This window comes from Sinocyclocheilus grahami, unplaced genomic scaffold (assembly GCF_001515645.1).
Source record: "Sinocyclocheilus grahami isolate Dianchi unplaced genomic scaffold, SAMN03320097.WGS_v1.1 scaffold270.1, whole genome shotgun sequence".
NCBI lineage: Eukaryota > Metazoa > Chordata > Actinopteri > Cypriniformes > Cyprinidae > Sinocyclocheilus > Sinocyclocheilus grahami.
In genome coordinates this window covers 1,683,352-1,692,290 of record NW_015505449.1, presented here as the reverse complement: position 1 = coordinate 1,692,290, position 8,939 = coordinate 1,683,352, and the positions used below count along the sequence as shown (strand labels likewise).

Genomic DNA, 8,939 nt, shown 5'->3' with positions numbered 1-8,939 from the left:
TACAGTGTTTCATAATACTGACTGATATTTCTCAAGGTTTGTGGCATTTTACCAAAATGATTAACATTCTTTTCCTTTATGAACTTTATATTTGTCATTTGGATGGAAAATGTGTGCCTTTTTATAGTCTGAGTCCTTATTAAAAGTTGCTAAAAGTTGCCAAATTAATTTTTGTAAATTGCTAAATTTGTTGCTAGGTGCTTTTGGAAGAAAAAGTTGCTAGGGTAGTCTGAAAAGTTGCTAAATTTAGTAACAAAATTGCTAAGTTGGCAACACTGGACCTTTCCCGATCCCACCCACTTCGCTTGTCCTATCTAATTAAAAGGCATAAAACGCCAAAAAATAAATCTTAAAAAAAAAAGCATGATTTTAAATTACGTTATGATAAGTATGACAAATCAAGTTGTATTGCTATTAGGCCTATTGTTATTAATACGTTTTTTTTTTGGAAGCATTCATTTTATAAAACATGCTGTATGCTGTTAATACAGTGTTTCATAATACTGACTGATATTTCTCAAGGTTTGTGGCATTTTACCAAAATGATTAACATTCTTTTCCTTTATGAACTTTATATTTAAAGGGACATAAGTATCACTTTTTATTTCTCCTCTTTCCTACTACTCGTTTCACTTCTGTTTCAGTTTTTTATAGCCATTTCTTACTATGTGTCAGTAAGTTGTTTTTTTAGCATGTGTGTTTGGCAGTGTTATTTTTTTTAGGATTACTGATAAACTACTGTCGTTTGATTTGTATTAGTTATCTGTTTTAGTTACAGTTGTAGTAATGTTGTCATTTTATTATGTCTATATAGGCTTTTTATTAAGTTTTAGTTTTATTTAATTTGAGTTATTTCAGTACTTCAACATACAAAATGGAAATGAAATAATAATGTATTTATATATATGTACATGTATATGTGTGTGGCTGTACACACACATATGTAGTTGTTTTTTGGTGTTTGGTTTAGTGTTATGTTTGAATCATTATTATACTCATATTTTTTGTTCTTTTAATATTTTGAATTTTTTAGCTTTATTTATTTTTTATTTATTTAAATGTTTAGTTTTAAAATGTTGTTGTATGCATTTGTCATTTTTATTTAATTTATTTTGTTTTCTTAAATGTGTGTGTGTGTGTATATATAGTATTTATAGAGTTTTAGCTTTTAGTTTTAATTACTTTTTCTTATTTGTAAGTCGCTTTGGATAAAAGCGTCTGCTAAATGACTAAAAGTAAAGTAAAGTAAGTATATTTATACAATCCTGCAAAATTACAGTGTCGATTTAAGCAGTTGGTTTAAATTTTAAAATTCAATTCACCTCAATACAGAAAAAAAAAATATTTGAATACTTATTCATCTGAACCCTCTCACAAACCCTTGTGATGATTTAGTTATTCCTCTACTGATTGTCTCATATTTTCCTGAATGACTAGTGGGTCTTTCCCGTTATCTGTTCCAGCGTGCCTATATATTGATTGACAGCAGCAGATCTGCCAGGCTCACATTTAAAACTGCCTGAAACTCAAGCAGTGGGATCAGTCGAGCTCTTTGGTGAGAGGGTTCATTTTGAGCTCAGCTCTATGCTGCTTTAGGTTGCAAATGTGCCACTTTCACAATCCTGCCTGGTTTTACTGTAAGACAAGTGCTTGCACTGCAATGCTTAAAATATAAATGTCTGGTTATGCAAATTATCCATGATTTCTTCTAAGTACTAGTTCTGTTTAAACTCTACCTACTATAAGTGTTCCCTGCATGGCAACAGATAAACTGATAACACTTTGAGATACATACAGTTCACTGTGGCCAGAGGTAGTATGTATGCCATATATATACAGAATACTATAAATACAAAATGCAGAACAGATCAAGTTGTTTCTAAACGAAGCGAGAAACTTGGCTAATATTAACTTGGAGCTAAATATACTGAATTCTAGCAATGAGATATAGTGGGACGTGGAGCAGTACATTTTTTTTTCTTACCGTCTACTGTACTTCCTCCAGACCTTCCACACCTTTGTGTGATAAATACTTTTGTCTTCTTTTTCTCAAATACATTTAAAATAATGCATTTGAGAAAAACTATTAATTCAGAAGTAGTTTTAGCCCAAATTCATTCACTAGAGTATGTATTAGGTATAGAGAGTGAGTTATTTTAATTCTGAGCTTAATTAAACTAAATTGTGATTTAGCTCTGTGGCTGGAAAATGTTGGCCCTCTACTGGTCAGGCAGAGAAAGTACACAAAAATATATATTTTTTCCCTCCAGAATAACATAAATAAATGCAGCCAAACATATTAATAGTTAAATACATTAATATACATTAATAGTATAATATCAGTCATGTTAATAAAATATATATTTGAATTACATTCTATAGGCACTTTATCTAAAACGATTCTTGAAATACTCTTTAAATGTCCTTCATTACAAAAATCCCTTTTTTTCTAAATCCATTTGGCAAGAAACAACCAATAAAGGTTGCATGAAGCAGCATATACTTGCATAACAAAAAACCTTATATATTGCTATACGAAAAGTAAATTGAGACAAACAGTAGCAAAAAGACTTGCATTAGTGTATCAGGAACTTCAGTAGACTGTACACTGTCAAGAAAACAAGATTTCTAGAGTCTCAAGCATGAATGCCCCCATAACCACAAAACGGACCAATATTTTCTCTTTCTAATGGGTAAGTTTGAAGGTTCACGCCTCTTTGAGTTTGGTGAGCTCCCATTGGCCACCTCCACACAGTCGCAGCATGATATCATGATGCTGTTTAAAGAGCACAAATAAAGAATTCTAAGTACAGGCCATACAAAAGTGTACAATAATGTTTGCCATGTTGTGTTAGTGAATGTGTAACGGTCATAGATCATCACCTTTTCCAGAGTGCTAGGTGACCCGGAGTGATGAGGGTCATTCCCAGCTGTTTACAGGCCTTATAGAGCTGACCCTCAGCCTCCTCAGTCAGAGCGCTAGTGGCTTCATCCAGTACTGAAACAAACTGCATGTCTTACTCATGAATGGGATCATCTGGCTGATTATAGTAATTAAAACTACAGGAAGTTTGATGAGACTATGCAGGAACTGACCTGCATATTTGGGCTGCAGGTAAAACAATCTAGCAAAACAAAGCCTCTGCATTTCTCCTGGCGATAAAACATCATCCCTGTGAAAAACGAGGGAATTTCATTTTTATGTTCTTAAAACTTACACATTGTTTTATATTCAAGATATCAATACTCATTTTTCACCAGTTCCAGTCTACTTTTGTATCCAGTCCTCCAATTCTGGTCAGTAGATTCGACTAACATACAAAATACACAAAGACATGCTACTTACAAAACAAAACAGGAAAATATAAAGAGGAAAGCGTATTGAACTCAAAACATCCTTAGTGATCATATTATAAAATCAATAATAGACATTACAGTATCAGTTAAGTCTTACCAATCCAACAAGTTCCAGGTATTTTAGTATTCGTTCATCATCTATAGAGCCTAAAAGAAGAATTTATATTGGTTAAAAGTATGAAATGTCATCATAATCTATATTTACACCACCAGAAGTGTGTCACTTAATTGGCACAACGATGTTTTCAAGATCTTGACAAGTTTGCACTGCCAAAAAAGTCAGGTTTATTGTTATAACACATTTCATACACAGTTGTAATTCAAAAGTACATTATATTTGAGCTATATTAATCTATTATTTAAATAATGCATATCATTAAGTTTTTTTAGTTTTTTTTTAATTAGGTTTATCTGTACCTGAGGAAGGATATATATCATTTAATGGATAGATAACCTAAAAGAAATTAGTGTATATTAAAATAAATAAGTACAAACAAATATATAATAATAAATCAATGTTTAAAATAAGTAAATATATAATATATATATATATATATATATATATATATATAATAAATTATTATTATTGTTCACAATAATAAAAACTAGTTTATTATATGTAGAGTTGTGCATAATCATGACAACAAATGGTTTTCTCTTCTCTCACCTGCTCTCTGAGAGTGCCATCAGTAAGATATGCTTTCTGTGGCAGGAAAAGCACACCCCTCGGTCCAAAACATGTGGTCATTTCCACAGAACCTGAGCAACAGAAAAACAATATGATTCAACAATTCATATTTTCAACAATCCTTTTATCTTCTCTGATTTCTGTCATGTACCACTGCATGGTTCCCACAGGCCGTTGAGGACCCTGAGCAGGGAGGTCTTCCCCGTTCCCGTGTTTCCCACCACAAGCATGTGCGTTCCTTGACTGATCTTTAGGATCAGATCCTTCACCAGCAGCTCCACTGAGACGGGTGATTTATAGGAGAGACGGTCCAGCTCAAACGCTGTGTCTGCTGGGACACTTTGAAGCTCCCAATCACTGATAGAGAATTATTATTATTGTTACAAATATCACCAACATAAATAAACCTCATTTAAAATAATAAACCAAAACTATAATAGTATATCATTGTGCAGTCCTGTGCATTCAGGACTACCTCTACAGGGCACTCTTTTAGATCTGTATTAGATCTTGAGTTCGAGTCTTGAAATACTGTGAACCAATATTGTTTGTTGATACTTGCATCCTAAATTACTTTCAGTTAGTTTTAAATGACCTGTAAGGTTCATCCTTTGAAAGTGGATCGTACTGATCCTGGTCACACTGTTTCTTGGCAATATCTGCCATCACTTCCCGCAGTTCTCCAATTCTGGAACCAAAAGAAAGAGAAAGCAGACTATTTTTAGAATAACCAACGAACAATCATAATAACACTGATGCACAATAAAATATGTGACCCTGGACCACAAAACCAGTCATAAGGGTCAATTTTTAGAAATTGAGATTTATACATCAACTGAAAGCTGAATAAATAAGCGTTCCATTGATGTATGGTTTGTTAGGACAGGACAACATTTGGCCGAGATACAACTATTTGAAAATCTGGAATCTGAGGGTGTAAAAAAATCGAAATATTGAGAACAGTTGTCCAAATGAAGTTCTTAGCAATGCATATTACTAATCAAAAATTAAGTTTGAATAAATTTAGGAAATTTACAAAATATCTTCATGGAACATGATCTTTACTTAATATCCTAATGATTTTTGGCATAAAAGAAAAACGTCTCAGGTTAGCACGTGCTTTTATAGCTTCCTGGTCATGACGTCATCCGCCGTGACGTCCCGTTCAGCTATTGGACTGATTTCACATACGATTCAGAGCGTGGATCGCGGAAGGCGTTCCCCTAGCGTTTGTCGACGCAGCTCGAGTTCCTGAAGAGGAATCAATAATTTTGACCCATACAATGTTTTTTTGGCTATTAATACAAATATACCCCAGCGACTTAAGACTGGTTTTGTGGTCCAGGGTCACACATGTAAGGGATAATGTACATCCAGCCGGTTGTTATCTTAGAATAAACCCCGACAGGGTGATCAGGATCAGGGATCAGTGTTTATTCTGAGATAACAACCGGCTGGATGTACATTATCCCACTTATTACACGGCTAAAAAGATTTGTTTTTACTATATATGTTGAAATTAATGCTGAAGTCTTCCATTGTAACACGCGGTGGTTAAGTGTTTTCAGTCACAAGATGGTACCAGACAGTCAACGATAGTGGAGTGACTCGTTAAGCATATAAGTAGTACCGGTCAAGATAACTCGTAGTACCCGGATGAGTGGTGTGTTATTCAATTTGGCGGTTGTTATGTGGGAATAACATACCGCTGGATGTTATTAAAAGCACTTATTACACGGAGCCGTGTAATAAGTGCTTTTAAGCCGTCTTAGTGCATCTCACCGGTGCGTGTATCCAGCGACATCAGACACTGTGGTTGAGAGATCTATGAGCTGCGTGAAGCAGTTTATCAGATAGATGCAGACATAAGCATTCTGAAAGAGACATGTGATTAACATCTTATTGTGTACAACAGAGGCTCACTCAGAGCAGAAACACTTGTGTTTGTCTTAAAGTCCACCACATTAAATACAGTTTGAAGTGACTCACCTTACTGACAAGAGCACTCAGTTCTCCAGGTGTCAGGCCGTCGTACTCTCCAGCAAAGATGGGGATCGCGATCACTATATAGCTGAGGATACTGCCCAGGTAGTCAAAGGTGTTTACTCCACCTGAAATGAAAAGAAGCAAAACAATAAGCATTTGTAGTGAACCCAAACGAAGTTCAGAACCTTGGATAAATAGTGATATACGAGTTCTCAGACAGGAATGTAGGAAAGCTGAGCGCAAATGGAATAAAGACAAACTGCAAGTGTCTTATGAACTCTTGAAAAACGCTCTTTCTGCCTACCAGCATTCTGTAAAAAATGCAAAAAATTAATATCTTTCTGAATTAATATCTAAAAATTCACATAATCCAAAAATTCTGTTTAATACGTTAAATACTATTTTTTCTCCTGCTAACACTTCTGGTCTGGACAGTACTCCAGAGACCTGCGCAGCTTTCCTACATTCTGTTATGGGAAAGGTGGATGCCATACGGTCTACTGTTACAATGTGCAGTCATGACCCCTCTGAACCACTCACTTGTCATGTTTTTTTTGAACGGTTTGAACCAATATCCCTTTCTGAGCTTGGCGATATAGTTCACAAGATTAAGCCTACCACGTCTCCTGTTGATGTTATCCCCACCCAGCTCTTTAGAGAGGTCCTGGATACTATGAGCCCTAGTGTACTGGCTATTATAAACAGATCCTTAGACAGTGGCCATGTGCCTATATGCCTCAAACAAGCAGTGATCACGCCTCTTCTTAAGAAGCCAAATTTAGACACAACCAATTAAAAAAATTTCCGCCCCATTTCTAAGTTGCCATTCTTGTCTAAAATCTTGGAGAAAATTGTTTTAAATCAATTATCGTCATTTGTTTCACAAAACAATATTTTAGACAAATTTCAGTCTGGTTTTAGAGCCCACCATAGCACCGAGTCTGCACTGCTGAAGGGCCCCATCATATTTGTCCGAACTTCTCAGTTATCAGCAATCCTCGCGCTCTCTCAGATCCTCTGATAAACTTTTCTTGCATATACCTCGCTCTCGCTTGAAATTTAAGGGGGATCGGGCTTTTTCTGTAGCTGGTCCTCGACTATGGAACAGCATACCTCTGGACATTAGATCTGCGCCTTCCCTTCCTGTTTTTAAATCCCGCCTGAAGACTTATCTGTATTCCTTGGCTTTTGGTTGAAATGTATGTTTGTATATGTTAATGTGTTTTGTATAGATTGTGTTTTGAGTCATTTCTTTTTATTCTCTTAATTCTCTATATTTACTTATTTGTATATGTACAGCACTTTGGCATACACTAGCTGTTTTTAAATGTGCTATATAAATAAACTGACCTTGACCTCGACCTTGAACAGAACAGAGGGACTTTATTATTTCATACTAAGGTTGATAAAGCAGCTTAATGCCTGCAAAATGACACATTTAAAGTCAAATCACAAAGTCTCCATGAAATCAAAATTGACAATTCTTATTTATGAAATACTGCAGTGTTTTTTTTTTCTTGTTCAAGACGCTGTTTCACTCAGATATGCATCATAATAGGAAAGAAAAGACGATTGCAACTTGTTTCATGCCAACTTTAGGTGCATGAAATGAGCTTTCTCTTCTGCCACTGTATATTTTCAGTAACAGCAGTAAGGAATACTGCACATTTTATTTCACAAAAATTGTATATATACAATCTTCTGAATGCCAATTTAATTCAGGAGTCTTTACTGTAAAGCCAGAGCTCTTTGTTCATCAAGCTTCTCTGAGTGGATAAGAGCATCTGCAGCCTCCGGTCAGTCCGCATGTGTTCCACTTTACCTGCCCTGAACAAAAACAACAAATTATCTCTTGCTCTGTGATTAGATAAAAACTCAAAATGCATACTAACCTGCAGAAAGCGGCAGATTCGGCGCTCACTCTAATTTGCATGTGTTTAAACCTGGAAGAACATGGAAAGCAAAAGAGAACTGCTGAAATAGAGCTGCAATCATCCAGAGAATAAAATCTGATCCACCAAAAATCCATAAGCATGTGATGTTTGCTTCAGCATCTCTGAATGTAATTGTGTCATTTTGTATAGGTCTACCTAAAATCTCCCTCCAACTTTTCTTGCTCAACCAGCATGGACACGATGGGTCCTATCAAGATCTTGTTGATGATGGTTCCAGCCACAAAGTAGCCGAAGATGCTAACAAATCCAATCCAGCCAGCACTGCAGCACCAAAAAGGTAAGAAAAACTCAAATAAGATAAGTTATCCTACCAAATCTTTCAGTGCAAAACTAGATGGACAAAAAGATGCAAGAACATTTCACTGGCATTAAAGGGGTCATATGACGCTGCTAAAAAGAACAGTATTTGGTGTAATGAAATGTGTTTATGCGGTTTAAAGTAAAAAACACATTATTTTCCACATACTGTACATTATTGTTTCTCCTCTGTGCCCCGCTTTTCTGAAACACAGTGATTTTTACAAAGCTCATCGGTCTGAAAAAGCGAGGTGTGCTGTGATTGGCCAGCTATCCAGTGCGTTTTGATTGGCCGAATACCTCAAGCGTGTGACGGAAATGTTACGCCCCTTGCCATATTGTGATGATGCCCTGTCAGGCCGGAGCGATGATTCAAAAACATTAAAACCCATTATAAACGAGGCATTCATTGCATCCAGTGGGGACATAATTATGGATTAATTAAACATAAAACCATGTCTGCATTTGTGATCGGAGAAATGACAAGCAACAACCCCTACACTTCCCAAAAAACTCGCTTTAAATATATAAAATATAAAAACTCTTTAAATATAGAAGTCTTTGAGTCAGAACAGCTGGCATTGTAGTGTACTCTCCCAGGATCAGGAAACAGTCCTCCATAAAAGTGCTGCACACATCTGAATATTTGGGTTGAA

General features: G+C 35.6%; 1 pseudogene; it reads right to left on the bottom strand.

Annotated features, from left to right (window-relative positions):
* Positions 1-2,644: 2,644 nt before the first annotated feature.
* LOC107599732 (ATP-binding cassette sub-family D member 4-like) overlaps positions 2,645-8,939 on the bottom strand; it is an 8,458-nt pseudogene continuing 2,163 nt past the window's right edge.